The following is a 17,273-nucleotide window of genomic DNA, read 5'->3' on the forward strand; positions in this document are numbered from 1 at the left end:
TCTGTATGGAATTGTGTAGAAATTTTATTAGAATTTATTATGTAATAGTAAACAATTTAATTCAGTATTTTCTTTAATGTGTTAGAGGTTCAGGACATATCAGATTCACACTTACATTATCATTACCCTCCTTAACTATGACTGGATGTCAATCTATTTCTATGTCTTAATTTGGGGAAATTCATAGCTGCCTCAACTCATATTTTCTTTTTTCCTATAAATAATTTTAAATATCCTAGCTGATAATTCTTTATTAAAACTGAGTCTCTTCAAACATGTTTAAAAATATGTACCACTCACTTTTCACTGCATTGAATGAAAATACTGCAGGTAGTTTTGATGTAGGCTCCTGTCTAACTCTAGTTTGCTACTATGTACTGTTTCAAACTGAATCCTACTGTTCCTAACATAAAGTTCAGTCTTACCTTTTAATCCCAATAAGCCAAAATATCAAATTATTAGAAATGATATCATTGTAATATGAGTTATTTTTAAAAGATTATTGATGTGTATTCATTTTATACACTGATGTGTTCCATAAAGATATTTCCATGCAAGCACAGCATGTACTTTGGTCATATTAATTTCTACATTATCAATTTTCCATTTCTTCTTCTACTAATCTATTGATTTCTCCAGACAATCTCAAATTATTTCGTGTAAATATTTAACATTCAGAATTATAAGTAAGAAAATAGTTATATTTGTCTTTCCATGACTTTTGCTTATTTCATGTATTATAATAATCTCTACATGCATTTATTTTCCATATATGGCATAATTTAGTTCTTATTCATGGATGAGTAAAGCTGAGTTAAATAGTACTTCTTGTTTTAGATTTTTCAGGAACCTGTAAATTGATTTTCATCCATATCATTATAAAATATATGCTGTATGTATATATCTGTTGATAGATACTTAAGCTGATACCATAACTTCCCAACTGGAAATAGTGCAGAAGTAAATACGGATGTTCAAATTTCTCCTTGATACATTACCTTAGACTTCCCTGGTTATTTATCAAGGGTAGAATATCTTGGTCATACATTAGTCTTGTTCTAATACTACAGAGTAAGCTAAAAAGTGATCTGTACAGTGACTTGTCTAGTACGTGTTCCCACTAACAGTTTATATGCGTTTCCTTTTCCCAACGTCATCCCCAGAATTTATTATTGCTTGGTTTCTTAATGATACCTATTCTGCCTAGAGATAGATAGCATCTCAATGTCAATTTAATTGCATTTCTGTGAGGGCTAAGGATGTTGAATACTTCTTCATATACTTGTTGCCCATTTATACTATATTTTTTTCAGAATTGGCTGTTAATCACATATCTCTGGTAAATGACTAAGTTGTTTAGAAATATTTAATTTGGGGATTACACATATTCTAGATATTAATCTTCTGACAATTTCTTTCTATTCTATATACTGTATCTTCACTCAGTTATTGATTTCCTATGCTGTATAGCTATTTAGTTATCTGTTTTTATTTCTGAAAGCAGATTTTTAAAATAAAGGCTTAAAGACATCATATAATATGAAAGCTGGAAGGGAAAAAAACAAAAAGGAAACAAAAATAAAACCTAATTTTTTTCTTCACATGGCAGCTGCTGCTAATGAATTGTAAGTTCTATCAACAGCTATATTGGGTATTTCTTTTCTTATTGGATGCTTCACTGATATTAGACTGGTCTTACATTCTGTTTTTTGAGCATCTCTGCTGTGGGATGGTCTGTATGTCAAGTGTGTTGCTGATTGGTCAGTAAATAAATCACTGATTGGCCATTGGCTAGGCAGGAAGTATAGGCGGGACAAGGAGAAGAATTCTGGGAAGTGGAAGGCTGAGAGAGAGACACTGCCAGCCGCCACCATGACAAGCCAGATGTAAAGTACTGGTAAGCCACAAACCACGTGGCAAGGTATAGATTTATGGAAATGGATTAATTTAAGCTGTAAGAACAGTTAGCAAGAAGCCTGCCACGGCCATACAGTTTGTAACCAATATAAGTCTCTGTGTTTACTTGGTTGGGTCTGAGTGACTGTGGGACTGGCGGGTGTCAGAGATTTGTCCTGACTGTGGGCCAGTCAGGAAAACTCTAGCTACACATCTCTTAGCCAAAATTTGTCTAGGTTAAAGATGACCCTGGTGTCATAGCCTTACTGGAGGGAATCTGTCCCTTTCTGAATTCTGTTGTTCTGTCAATAATCAGAGGTTATTTCTACTGTCAGAAACTCTGTCTCATGGCACAGTTGCCATTTCTGGTTTGCCCTTCCACATTTGCCCCATCCTGTCTTGATTCACCTGCACTATTCAAGTGGTGATACTCCTCTAAGGAAGGAAAAAGTTGCAGAGAGAGATCCTAGGAGCCTTTGACCAGACACATCCTTCTGTGATCTTGGGACTCTTGGCTTGGAGAAAATATGGTTATTTATTTCATGCCAGACACTTGCCAGACACTTACTGCATGACTTCTGTTGAGACCCCAAGACTAGCCAGCATGCATCCTTCCAGTCTAATGCATAGAAATATGCTAGGGCACTCTAAAAGAAGACCTAAAAGCTTGTATTACACAAGCTGTGAGGTTTTAACACATGTGAAATGAACAGAAGAGAAATTCTACTCACTGAATTAAATCCCCATTGATGTTATGGGGAGACACAATCTCTAAAGCCCATGAGCTCTCAGCAGGTCTACTGCTGTGAGGAACTGTCATATATGCCTTGGCTGGTCACCTTGCAGCTTCTCCATTTTCCAGATGTTCAAACACAATAGCTTTGCAGGCAAATTTCTTATTAAGTGCCTTCACTAGTTTCTTTTTATTGTAATCATCAGCCATCCTTGGACAGAAGTAAGGGGGATGAGGTCTTCCTGTCCTTTCTGTGTTGAACACACACACACACACACACACACACACACACACACACACACACATATATATTATTTTGAGAAAATAGGAACAATAAAAGAACCAGAATGATATCTTCACTGTTAAAAGGAAACAGATAGAGGAAGGGTAGATGGTCAGACAGGCATGGTCTTATCCAGATGAATATCTAAGCATCAAGTTTGCAAGTTAGATCATAAATGTGGGGATTCAGTACATGCAAGAGTAACACTGAGGGCACTCCAGGAATTTCAGATTTCAGGGACTCCTTCAGACTTCAAAACAACCTAGTGGGTCTTATTTACTAGCTCTTACAGATAGCTGGTCTAAATAGTTGTATAGATACGATCCATGCTAAATCGTGCTGGCACTTTCATAGGAGACCTCCAATAGAGCCTGTCCTATGGCAGTCATAAATGGTTTCCAAGACTGTAGATACTAGACTTTCCACATGGTGGCCTCAGGGCTTTCGCCACTCTCATTCAATCTAGTGTAAAAAATCTCTTGCTTGTGATTGCCTTACCTGGGGCCAGATGAACTCTTCCTTGGAATTCTCAATAAAAGCAGGAAGCAGATCATCGACTTTAGTTGCATCAGCAAAAGGGTCAAGTGAATGTTCTGATAGTGGCCATACAATAGGATTCCTTTTCCTCTGTAGAAAAGAGCCTAAGCTGCAGATAAGACAAAGAACACCTGGAAGCAAGGGGTGCATAAAGGGAGGCAGGGGAGTGTTTGGTGATAACTCAGGCACTGAAGCCTGTGAAGCCTTTTCATTTCAGGCAGGCCCATTAATCATATCTCACTATTGTTTCCTGAGCTATTGGACTTCTTTTCTGAACATCTTTGTCTATTCTAAATACTGAAAGCAAACTCAAGATATGCAAATTTATATGAATACTCTCAGTGGTCCTTAGTATAATGTTGTACAGAGACATTTATTAAAATGGGAAACTGACAAAGCAGGAGATTATAGACTGGTGGCACGTTCATATAGCTGATTAAGTGCCAGGTTCATGATGAAAACTTACCATGCATAACAATGAAGCAGAGCTCTCAGCTTTGGCTTTGGTCATGATTACTTTGAGTGATTAAATCAAGCTTAGAACTAGTAGGACTTTAGTGCAGTTAATAAGGTATTATCATTATTGGAGTAGGTGAGATGGCTCTGCAGATAAATTTAGGTACTTGCTGTCAAGCCTAATGAACTGAGTTCAGTCCTGCAAAATCCTCATGGTAGAAGGAGATCACCAACTCCTGTAGAAAACTGTCTTCTGACCTCTACACATACACACACACACACACACACACACACACACACACACAAAAGTAAATAATTGAAAAGTATTATTTCTATTACATTTATTTAATTGAATTGCAAGCGTAACAATAGCTATATTAGGTTAATATTTGATACTCAAATTAAAATATTTTTTGAAATTTTGATATAGCTATATCATTCCTCTATTTTCTTTCCTCCAAAATATCTTATGTACCCACCTTATTCTCCCTCAAATCCATGACCTCTTTTTCTTTGGTTGTTTTTTTAAATATATAAATACAACCTTCTCTGAAATTACAATGTTAAAATTTGACATATCTATGTTCTCAAATATTTATCACTTATGGTAAAAATACTCGAAATTATTTCATTTTTATTTTCATTTATGTGGTGCTAGGCAATGATATCTAAATACAAAATGGTGTGATGGTATCCCAAAGCTTCTCATTCCTATCTAGTTATTCTTAGGAACTCATAAATGGTCCTTTCTCCATTACTGCCTGGTCTGTTTCTCTCAGACTCTGGTAGTCAGCATTCTTCCAACAGATATGTGATTAACTTTTCAGGTTCTAAATGCTTTCGAATTCAGTCATGTTGTACTTGCCTTTCTGTGGTTGACTTACTTAACTTAAAGTAGTTATCTTCATTTGAATCCATATTGTAACAAGTAAGACAATTTTATTCCCTTTATTCTGGAACAATGTTCCAATGGTTAACTAGTACATTTGTTTTATTCATTCATCAGTTATGGACAGTTATATTGCGCTCTTCTGAGACTGCTAACAATAGAATTGCAATAACCACAACAGTACAGATGTTTCTTTGACGTACTGATTTCACATTCCTGGGTAAGGACTCCAGAGTGGAGTTGCTAATCATATGGTGGTGTATTTAGATCTTAGAGAGAATTTACAGTGGTTTCCATCATCATACATTATTCTTTCAACAATGTTTAAGTGTTCTTATTATTTAAAAAAAATATATAGTAGTGCTGTGTGTGTGTGTGTATGTGTGTGCATGCGTGCACACATGCACATACATTTTGTGGGGCACTTGTGGGGGTCAGAGACAATTTTTAGGTGTTCTCTCTTCACTTCCACAATGGAAACCTGAGGTCAAATTCAGATTCTTAGCTTAGGATGGCAAGTAATGTTGTTCCCTGTGGCATCTCATATGTTCCAGGGTTCACTTTTTTTTATATCCTTGCCAACATTGTGACCATTTATTTCTTTAGAATAGCTATACTTACTGGAGTCACATGACCATTTGTTATATTTTGATTTTGCAATTTCTTTAATGGTTATTGATATTGAGTACTTTTATAAAACTGCAGTCTGTTTGTATAACTTCATTTAATTTTTTATTTGATCTATAATTAGGTATTTGATAAATGTGCTAAACACATGCATTGATATGAAGATAGGTGAATCTTAAATAACTCTCCTAGGAAAATGAATCTTTGTGCAGAAGCATTGAAACTAAAGACCTATATTTCTTGCTTCTTAAATTTATAGTGATTTCTGATTGCATGTCAAGTATCTTATGTATGTGTTGTAAGGATGGTCTGCTATCTCAAGTTCTTTTAAAAGACCTCAGATATTTTAAGTATTTAACGGATCCTTTACACTGGTAGATTTTCTCAAGAGAAGTCTGTCCTTATTTTGAATTAAGTGTAAGGACCCATGATATAATCTGTACTGCTATAGTTGCCTTTACTGAGTTTCCATCTAATGTTATGTGGTTTTTCAGAAGTTCTTTATACTTGTAAGTAACTGGAACTTCATTGCTGCCCAGCCTTGTATGGCTTCCACTGTTCTTGCATAGAGCCTATCTTTACTTACAGAAACTCCCTAAGTATTGTAGTGATGTCTTGCATGAAATTAGGCAACACGTGGCTGTGATCAGGTGATAAGTCTCCAAAATGATATCTAGAAATCCCTTTGTCATTGCTCCCTCCTGTCTAATATCCTACCTCTAATAATCAAGTTCTAACAGCTAACCAAACTCCAGTTTCTCCCTCTTGATCTGTGGGCTTCTGCCATTTCTCTATGTCTTGATTCCAATACTATCGGTGGACAATATTTTCAAATCAGAATGAGACAGAATGAATTTATTTGAAGATATGTTCTTACAAGAACGATAAGTACTCATTGGTAAATCAATGAGAAGAGTTCTCATATTCAGTCGAGTAAGACAATTGTTTCACTTTGAACAGCAAGAATGTTTATATATTTTAAAACTTAAAAGAGAAGTCGAAGAATATTTTGGATGTAGAAATAAACATTTTAAGTTATAAACAACTAAAGCAATTAAATCACTCAGGAAGATTATTAATTGTTCTCTATCTGTTCAACACATTATATTCACACCATGCTTTAGTTTGTGGGGGCATTTTAATACACTACAGCAGACTGAGTGGTTCAAATAAGGCTTCATTTTGTCACCATTTCAGAAATCAAAAATTTAAAGTAACCACAGGAATAATTTCTCCCTAGGACTTCCTGTTCCACCAACAAATATCATTCATGCCCTCTGTGATGTCACATGTTCTTCCCTTTGTATGAACCCAGGCCTTAAGCTCTTTTAACAACGTTGGCTATTGGATAGCCCAGAGACCTAAAGTAGAACCAAAGACCACTGGGGAAAATGTCAGTGAAATGATTCCTAATGATATTCTGCTATACTCATAGATTGCTGCCTAACCCGGTTGTCATCAGAGACACTTCACCTAGCATCTGATGGAAACAGATGCAGAGACCTTCAGCCAAACATTAGGAAGAACTCAGGAAACAGAAGATGGGGAGGAAAGATTGTAGGAACCTGAGGAGACAAGGATGTTATAAGAACATGGCCCACAGAATCAACTAACCTGGGCTGATAGGGGTCACAGACTGACCAGACAACCAGAGAGCCTACATGAGACTGACCTGGCCCTGTGCATATATGTTAAGTTATATAGCTTGGTCTCCCTATGGGACTCCTAACAGTGGAAGAAAGGTTGTCTCTAACTCTTCGGCCTGCTTTTGGGACCCCATTCCTTATACTGGGTTGCCTTGTCCAGCCTTAATAAAAGGGAAGGTGCTTAGTCTTACTGCAACTTGATATACTATGTTTGGGTGATATCATTGGAAGCCTGACCTTTTCGGAAGAGAAACAGAGGAGGAGTAGATGGGGGAGAGGCAAGACAGAGGGGATGGAAGGAGAGGAATGAGGGGAAAATAAAGTCAAGATATAATGTATGGAAGAAGAACAAATTTAATTAAAAAAAAACTTTAAAAAACATTCAGTTATAGCCAACAACAACAACAAAAAATTCATTTAAACTTGCTTACATCTAAGATAAACTCTCTAAATATCTGTCACATTCTCATGACTACAGAAAACCTATTTCCACATGGGTCTGATGACCTGGGGTGGATGTGTAATCGGTGCAACAAAGAAACTGTGACCACCTCTTTTAAACAAGTGGTCCCTCATAGCCTGGGCTGCTTTTATTTATATAATTTCAATGGTTTGCTTGAACAGTTTTACAATCATATTTGTTCTTTTAAGTTACTAAAAATGGTTACACAATTACTAGTTTGTTCCTCTGCTTCTTGCCCTTCCTTCCCCTGCCTTTCCCATCGGTAATCATTACCTACTTGATCCATAACTCTCATGTTAGAAGCATAAGCGGTGTTGCAAGCCACAAAGGAAGTTTCTAACTAGGCACATCTACAGGTAGAACAGTGTGCCCAGTTGGCAGAATTTGGGGTTACAGTAGCAAGCAAAATGAGGGGCAGTTTTATCTTTAGTGTTTAATATTTAAATCTGGTAGAGTCTGGGTTCTCACAATCAACTCACCTGCCAAAGGTGGATCAATTCATTCTATTTTCTGTACTATATCTCCACTGGGGAGATACCAGGGTTTTCCATTTATCATGTAGGCAACAAACCTTGGACACTTACTCTTAATAGTTGGCATGATTTATCCCTTGTTTTCATGTCCTTCTCCCTTAAGTTCTTGGAGGTATTGGCACAGTTATTGGAAATGAGAGAACTGTGAGTTTCTATGATTTTACTTCATTCCCTGACTCTAGACTGTTCCCATTAACTCCTGATGTCATCTGTGTATTAGCATTTCTCCAAGACTGTTGTGGTTAAAATCATTCTCTCCAGAATAATTATGCAAATATGTAATAATAAACATCACGAGCTACTATGACTCTTTCAGGCTAGTTACAGGGTATTTTGGAAAGGCAACATTTTGTTCTTAAAAAGACTGAATTCATGGTCACACTTGAAACATCAAATAATTTAAGGGGCTGAATCAATCCACTGTATATTTATAACAACATTCCCTCTGGCTCACTCACAGGAGAGTCATCAAGAGGAAGTTTGCCTTTTATAATAGCTATTTTATCCATGACTGGGAAAGATAAACTAAAGGTAGCCAGCAATATGGCTTGTATAGCAAAAGTAAAGAGAGCACATAGCACATACGCTCCTGGGGTCATGCCCAGAATTATGTAGAGAACTGTCCACAGGCTTTCCAAAATGGGCTAGGGACTCCAGGGCCCTGCCACATGATGACCTTATTTGTGTTGTACTCATGCCTTGTTTCCCAAAGAAGTCACTAGGCTCCCGCCATGACTGGACACTAAGATTTCAACATAGTGGTGAAGTTATAAATTTTCACTTATTTTGACGTGATCAACAAAAATTGATATTTTTAATGTTAAAAAAGAAGACAATGGGTACTAATGTTGAGTTCCATATATAAAATTTTAAACCCAATGCTTGTCTTTTACATAAATACTAGCATTTTAACTATGGGATGTGATTGATAAGAGATTTTTTTTTTCCTCATTCAAGAAAAAGATGTTGAAAAATCATCTGCAACATTGGGGAAGAGAAAGCAGTTATGTTTTTATTTACCAATAATAGCTGTTGCTGGAGAATTTCTCTCCAGCTCCCGCCACCAAGTCCCGCCAGTCCCAGAGCCCATTTATAAAATAAACACACAGACTCTTACATTATTTAAACTGCTTGGCCATTAGCTCAGGCCTGTTATTGTCTAGCTCTTACTCTTATATTTAGCCCATTTCTATTAATCTTTACTTTGCCACATGGCTTGTGGCTTACCGGTACTTTACATCTTCCTTGTCCTGATGGCGGCTGGCAGTGTCTCTCTCTCCGCCTTCCACTTCCCAGAATTCTTTTCCTTGTCCCGCCTATACTTCCTGCCTAGCCAATGGCCAATCAGTGATTTATTTACTGACCAATCAGCAACACACTTGACATACAGACCATCCCACAGCACTTCCCCTTTTCTTTTCTTAAAAAGGAAGGTTTTAACTTTAACATAGTAAAATTACATATAACAAAACAATTATCAAGCAAGAATTACAGTTACAATATTAAAGAAGAGATCCTATTTATCTTATATTTGTAAGTTTAAGGTTTTATATCTAACTTATCTTTTATTATAACTAAGGAAAATTGTAAGTATCTAGTCTTTAACCACATCAAAGACCTCAGAAGGATATACTACTACCTGAGAAATGGAGAAGGATATAAGCAACTCTTAGGAGTCTTGTAGGGTAGACAGAGACAGCTGGCAGCCTGGACAGTCATTCAAAGTTCTCTTGTAAGGTTGGGGCATCTGTCTTCAGCCCACAGGCCTAGAGTCTCTTATTCACTTTTCTCTGTGTCCTGTAGAATGTCTGGCAGTTTTCTCTGCAAAGCAGGAACCTGAAGGACCATTTTGTCAAGCAAAGTTCAGTGGTCACCTTTGTATGGGTCCTGCATGTCCAGTTGATCAGGCAGTCCAGGCAAGAACAGTTTCTTGCCCAAATGGCTATTTTTGTCAAGGTGAAGATAAACTCCGTATGGAGTGTCTTCGATGCCCATCCTCCTCTCTGAAGTAAATCGGTGCTGTCAGGAGCAGACCGCCAGCTCTGGGAGCCATAACTCTCAGAAATAGTGGGTCTACACTTTTACCAAAGTAGCGTGTAGCCCAGAAACCTCTTTTTTTGTTTTGTACTAGCAAAGGCTAAATTCACCACACAGTTTAATGTGCTACTTGCAGAGGCCTCATTCCCGCCATACGGCGGCAGGTCGAGCACACACGCTAGGAACCCGCCAGTAGCTCAAACCAGCAGCTGCCGCTCATTTGAGAGAGACAATTAGAAACTGTTTTTAGCTCCGTTTTAGAATCTTTTTTCTCAGATTTTAGGTGGAAATTCTTGCCACCACGTTGGACGCCATTTGTTGCTGGAGAATTTCTCTCCAGCTCCCGCCACCAAGTCCCGCCAGTCCCAGAGCCCATTTATAAAATAAACACACAGACTCTTACATTATTTAAACTGCTTGGCCATTAGCTCAGGCCTGTTATTGTCTAGCTCTTACTCTTATATTTAGCCCATTTCTATTAATCTTTACTTTGCCACATGGCTTGTGGCTTACCGGTACTTTACATCTTCCTTGTCCTGATGGCGGCTGGCAGTGTCTCTCTCTCCGCCTTCCACTTCCCAGAATTCTTTTCCTTGTCCCGCCTATACTTCCTGCCTAGCCAATGGCCAATCAGTGATTTATTTACTGACCAATCAGCAACACACTTGACATACAGACCATCCCACAGCAAATAGCTATGCTGAAAATATACACTATTCTTAGAATATTTTATCTAGAAAAATGGTAAGTTAGATAAATATTTAATCCTAGAATTATATACCACATATAGATTTTTTTAAGACAAACAACCAAACAAACAATTTTAAAGTGAAGAAGTTTGTAATACTTTTGAATGTTTTAATTGAAGTAGAATTATATCACTTTTCCCCCTTCCATTTCTCCTTCCATATTCTCTTAGCTATCTTTCTTCTAATCCCTTCCATGACCCCTCTCAAGTATATAGCCTCTTTTCCTTTGATTATTACTATTACATACATGGTATATGTGTATGAGCGTGTGTGTATTGTGTGTGTGTATGTGTGTTTATGTGTGTGTGTGTTTGATAGATAATGGGGGCAGGAAGAGAGAATGTATATTCACAAATATATATACACACAACAAGCTGTATCTATTTTTGTTGGTGGTGTGTACATGGTTTTAAGGCAGATTACTCTGCATTTGACAACCAATAGGGGGGCTCATGCCTGAGAGAGGCTAATTTTTCTTCTTTCTACAGTCATTAGTTACCTGTACTTCTGTGTCTGTAGTGGGAACCTGTGCAAGTTTCCCCCTTACAGGTTAATATGTCCCTGATACTGCCTTTGTTTTAGCCTTGTATATACAGCAATTCTTGGAGACCCTGTTGCATGGCAGCCTTCCTGGTATTCTGGCTTTTATAGTCTTTCCAAGCCCTATTATGTGACTTGTCCTGAGTCATAGATACAGGAGCTGTGATGTGGATTTATCTGTTGGGGCAGAACTCTCCACATTCTGTCCATCTCTGCATTATTTCCCGTTGTTTTCTGCTATGGTCTTTGCTATAAAGGAAGGCTTCTTTGATGAGGGGTGGTAGCTACATTTATCAGTGGGTGTAAGGATAAGATTTGTAACATAACAAGAAATTTACTATTCTAGCAACGTGGCAGAAGTAGATTCTTTTTTAATGCTCAGGACCTCACCATCTCTACAAAGCTTGCTAGTTTCCTAGTGTCAGGCATAATTTCCCTCCTGCTGATTGAGACTTAAGCCCAATTAGACAGCTGTTGGTTGCCAACAACTTGCGATTGCCACTTATTGTACCTTTACAGATTACTTGCCATGCTAGTAATTGTCATGGTTCATAGGTGCTGAAACTGGGAATGACTATTATTTGTTTCCCTCCATTGACAGATTAAATAGTATTTTTGGAGTCATGGAAACTAGAACAGAGGACCTCATAGCCGAAGTTAATATTTTAACTTCCAGTTACTTCATACTGCTATCTTACTGTTTACTCAGTCTAGTGATTTAATCTGTCTTTAAAACAACAATGAAACAAACATAACTTGCCTGGGATTTCCCATGCAACCAACTTTTACAACCTAAATTAATGCATGTCTGGAATCTTAAGTCATGCGCTTCTATGCCTCTGACCCAGAGTAAACCATGTGTATAATTTATTGAAAGCAGAAAAAATAGTGGTTGAAAGTAATCTCACCAAATGAATATCCTTCATAAATTCTGAACACATGCATATATTGCTCAATAAATAGTGATGCTTGTGATACTATTTGTTATCTGTGTCTGTTTCTATCAGTAACTTAAACTCTCACAAAATTGTGTTAAAGATTTCTGTAAAGTATCCCTCATGTGTTGCTGTTCTGTGCTGTTCCATGTATACAAGACAAAGATTTTTGTTAGGGACAGACACACACAGAAACATTTACAAGGACAGCCACATAAGCCCCAAACAGACAGACACACAGAGACACAGGCAGACAGAGAAATAAACAGACACATGGACAATTTCACAAGACAACCTACAGGCAACAACAGATTCAAACTCATGCAAAAAACAGACATGGAACAGAAGACACAGGGAACATGAATTAGAAAATTCACATCTGGTTTCACTCTTGGTAAAATGACACCAAGAAGTGCTTGGATTTCTTTCCTTAATGCAACACCAATGCATTGTTGATAACTTGGAGTTAATCACTAATGTATTTATTTCACATGACTTGGACTACTGTCACCAACCACTTAAAAGGTTTCTCATGTCTGATACTGAAGTTTTGTTAGTCTAAATTCTTGTGTAGAGAATTGTTCAGTCAAGTGTCTTAACTTCCATATACACATTCATGTATATATATATATATATATATATATATATGTGTGTGTGTGTGTGTAAGTGTATATGTATACATATATACCCATACATATACATATATACACATACATGATTGCATTTATATGTATTGTATACAATATTAAGCAAGCATAAAATATATGCCATTCCTTGAAGGTTTACAAAACATCCATACTTTCTCACCAATGTCAAGGAAATGGAAACAACCTCAATGTCCCTTAACAGAAAAACAGATAAAGAAAATTAAGTGCATGTACACAATATGATATTATTCAACTATAAAGAAAAATGACACCATGGAAAGCCAGCCACTAAATTAGACATAGAGGTCAGGCAGTGATGGTACACACCTTTAATCCTATCACTCAGGAGGCAGAGATCTGTCTGGATCTCTGTGAGTTTAAGGCCACACTGGGCTACATGAGAGAAACAGAACCAGGCAGTGGTGACACACATTTTTAATCCCAGGAAGTAATGTGGCAGGACACAGAATGATATATAAGGCACAAGGAAACAAGAAAATCTCTCTCTTTAGGCTGAGGATTTCATAGAGGTAAGAACTAATGGCTGGCTGTTCTGCTTCTCTGATCTTTCAGCTTTCACCCTGACATCTGGCTCTGGGTTTTTTATTAAAAGACCATCTAAGATTAAGACAATATTCTCCAACTAAGGAGAAGAAATGGAGGTCCATACAGAATGAGAAGGTAAGAAGGACAAATAATAAGGAGTGTGTTTGATAAAGTCTCAAGGAATCATATATATCATAAAAGTTTCAGATAGGATTTGGTGTTAGATTAAATTAATAAATATAACAGTATATTTCTATTAGGGCAAATTTTTATTCATTGAAAATTGAGAAATATATTTTCTTCCTTATGTTTAGAAAATTATACAAATGTCTCTTTTCCTTACAGATTCGTAGCTTCCCTATTGGTAAAATCTCTCTAGTATAACATTTTTTAAAATCTATGAGCCTACACTGACATGCCATTATTCAAAGTCTATAACTTACATCGTAGTTCACCCCTGACTCTCTGGAGTTACATAAATGTGTATGGGCATCTTTCTATCATTATATTACAACACAGTTGAACTTACTGATCAGAGGACTTCTAGACTCTGTGTTCTCCTTGTTGAGCCTTTTCCTGTAACTCCAGGCACACTCTAAAGTTTTGTATTTACTTTCCAGAAATCCATATACTTGAAATCAAAGAGAATGAACTCTTTACAGAATTGCTTTTTTACAAATATATCCTAATAACTTAAAGTGCTTTATGTCACTGAATTAAATGTTAAAATTGAATAAACTTAATCATGAATACAACACAAGAACTGTACAAAGTATAAAATGTCACATTTCATCCATTGATATCTTCCTCAAAATTTTATTCCTGTTTACCATCTAAAGCAGAACCCAGACAATTATTTTTCTATGTGTTTATTTACTTACTTATTTGTGGCACTGGAGATTCTATTAAGATATTTCTATTTAGTTTGATACTTTTGAGGTTGGGTGTTGTTATGTTGCATCTACAGACAATTATCCAGCCCACTCCACTATGCCCAATTGCTGGAGATATGCAGCATCATGCTAGGATAGAGAGATTTCTAATACAAAGAAATCACAAACACAGACTATGAATATTTGCAATGCATTTCTTCTTCCATAAAAAAACATTTCTCCTTAAACTATTCAAAAGAAATGCACAAGATAGTTCTTGATCTATTTAATAATAATTTATTTATTCTTCATACTAAGAGATATAATTATCTGAAAAATAGGCAGGGTTTGGGGATTACTTTTTCATTTTGATTATTTTCTATAAACCACATTAAAACTGTGAGCGTCAGCCTACAACGCTACTCATACTTTGTGAAAGTACTTTTCTCATCTGATCCTTTCTTCTGTTTTGTTGTGAAGATGAATTTTGTGTAGTTTTCTCTCTTTTATTTTTGATATTATATTTCTACTTGGTTTTGGAGAATTCCATACATATATACACTCTTTGACCATATTCACTCCCCAAACCTACCTTCAACTCTTCTTAGATGCTCTCTCACTAATGTCCACTTCCAAACCTTTTGGCCCCTTTTTATTTTTAAAAGCACACTAAGTCCAAATAGCACTGCCCATATATGCATGGTGTGGGGCTACCTCACAAAGTGCTCATTGTACCAGAGATGACACCCCTAAGAAAGACTAACTATTCTTACTTTAACAGCTACCAACTGTTAAAAGCTCTTCAGATAAGGATAGGGGATCATGTTCCCTTATTCCATCCACTACCACTCATGCTCAAATGGTGACTGGCTTGATCTTGTGAAGGCTACCAAGATGTGTGATTCCATGAACACCATGGTTCTGTCATGTCCAGAGGATACTGCTTTGCAGGATTTCCCCGTGTTCTATCTCTTACGATCTTTCTTCCCTCCTTTCTAAGATGTTCTCTTATCCCTGAGGGGAGGTAACATAACATCCAAGTGCCACATATTACAGAGCATTCCACTGTATTTAATTCCACTGAAGTTAATGTGGAACCGAGGAAAGCTAAGAAAGATGACCAGATGCTGAAAAGGAGAAATATTAGCACATTTCCTAATGATGTATTTCGCCACTGCAGAAAAACCATAACAATCAGGGCACTGGAAATTGGTCTTTTGGTGACATTGTTAAAGGCATAACCAGCAACAATATGGAAAGCCAGTTCCAAGCTACTCAAGCTGCTCAGAAATTGCTTTCAAGAGATAAGCAGTCTCCTCTAGACAACATCTTCCAGGCTGGTTGGGTATCAAAATTTGTGTCCTTCTTGAGTAGAGCTGATTGTAATCCCATTCAGTTTGAATCTGCTTGGGCACTCACTAATATTGCTTCTGGAATATTTGAAGAGACCAAGGCTGTACTGGATGGAGGTACAATCTAAGCACTCATTTCTCTCTTGGCATGACTGCATCCTCACATCAGCAAGCAAGCTATAAATATTGCAGGTGATGATTCAGTTTTCCAAAACTAAGTTATGAAATACGGTGCTGTTGGCACTTCTTGCAATTTCTGACCTGCTGTCCTTGGCCCTTGGTTACTTACATAATTTTTACCTGGACACTTGTAAACCTTTGTTGAAACAAGAATCCTGCAGTACCTTAGATACTGTTGAACAAATTCTTTCTACGACAGTTCTTCTGCACTGCAATGATACAAAAGTACTAGAATATTCATGCAGAGCTGTTTCCTACCTGGCTGATGATTCAAATGAGTGCACTGAAATAGTTAGAAAGACTGAAGTTATGCCTCAACTTGTGAAGTTTATAGGAGATGCTAAATTGACATCTGTAACTTCTGTACTTATAGCTATTGGAATCTTGTCACTAGAACAGATACACAGATTCATATCGTGGTAGACACGTGAGCACTTGCAATCTTTCCCAGCCTGCTAACAAACTCCAAAACTAACAATCAGTAGAAGACCATATGGATAATGGGAAACATCACAGAGGGTTGTTGGGGACCAGATACAGCAAGTCGTAAACCAGGACTTAGTCCCATTTTTCATTGGTGCCCCATCTAAGACAGACTTTAAGACACAGAAGAAAATTGTATGATCTGTAACCAACTATGCAAGTGGTAGAATGGCTAAAGGGATTGTGTACCTTGTTCATTGTGGCATAAAGGAAATTTGGTGAACTTCTTAAGTGAAAAAGAAGTCAAAATTATTCTGGTTAATAGTGATGCCATCTTTCACACTACTAAGAAACTTAATGAGACTGAGAAACTCAGTAAAGTAATTGAAGAGTGTGGAGGCTGGAACAAAATTGAAGCTCTACAGAGCCACGGAATCTAATCTGTATATAAGGCCTTGTTAAGTTTGATTGAGAAGTGCTTTTCAGTGGAGGATGAGGAAGGAAAAACATAGTGCCAGAAACTAACAAGTTCAGGGATGGGGTTCCTGGGACTTTTAACTCTTATATGTCCAGTTGAAGCACAAAGTTGTTAGTTATGAGATGTTCCTCATAAATTTGTCTTATCATTTCTCTACTAAGAGCTCTTTATAAATGTGGTTTGTTATTATATTGCTTTTTACAAAGAACTACTTAAACAGATGTAAATTTACATACTGTATGAAACTACCCTGAGTTGCTTCTTTGTGTGTTTAATTTCATATCCTACAGTTTCCTGCAAATATAGATTAGGTCATATTTTTCTTTAAACCAAACGAACAAAAGTACTCTCTGTACTTTGACCAGGTGTGAGTCTCTGTGTTTACAAATATCCAGTTCAAAAATAGGTTTCTCTGACATGGACTGAGAATTTTAATACTCTGTGGGTCTAA

General features: G+C 36.9%; 1 pseudogene; it reads left to right on the forward strand.

Moving 5' to 3' along the window:
- The window catches only part of LOC131924592 (importin subunit alpha-1-like), a 74,734-nt pseudogene extending 57,813 nt beyond the window's left edge, over nucleotides 1-16,921 (forward strand).
- Nucleotides 16,922-17,273: the final 352 nt, after the last annotated feature.

The sequence above is a fragment of the Peromyscus eremicus genome, chromosome 14 (assembly GCF_949786415.1).
Source record: "Peromyscus eremicus chromosome 14, PerEre_H2_v1, whole genome shotgun sequence".
Lineage (NCBI taxonomy): Eukaryota > Metazoa > Chordata > Mammalia > Rodentia > Cricetidae > Peromyscus > Peromyscus eremicus.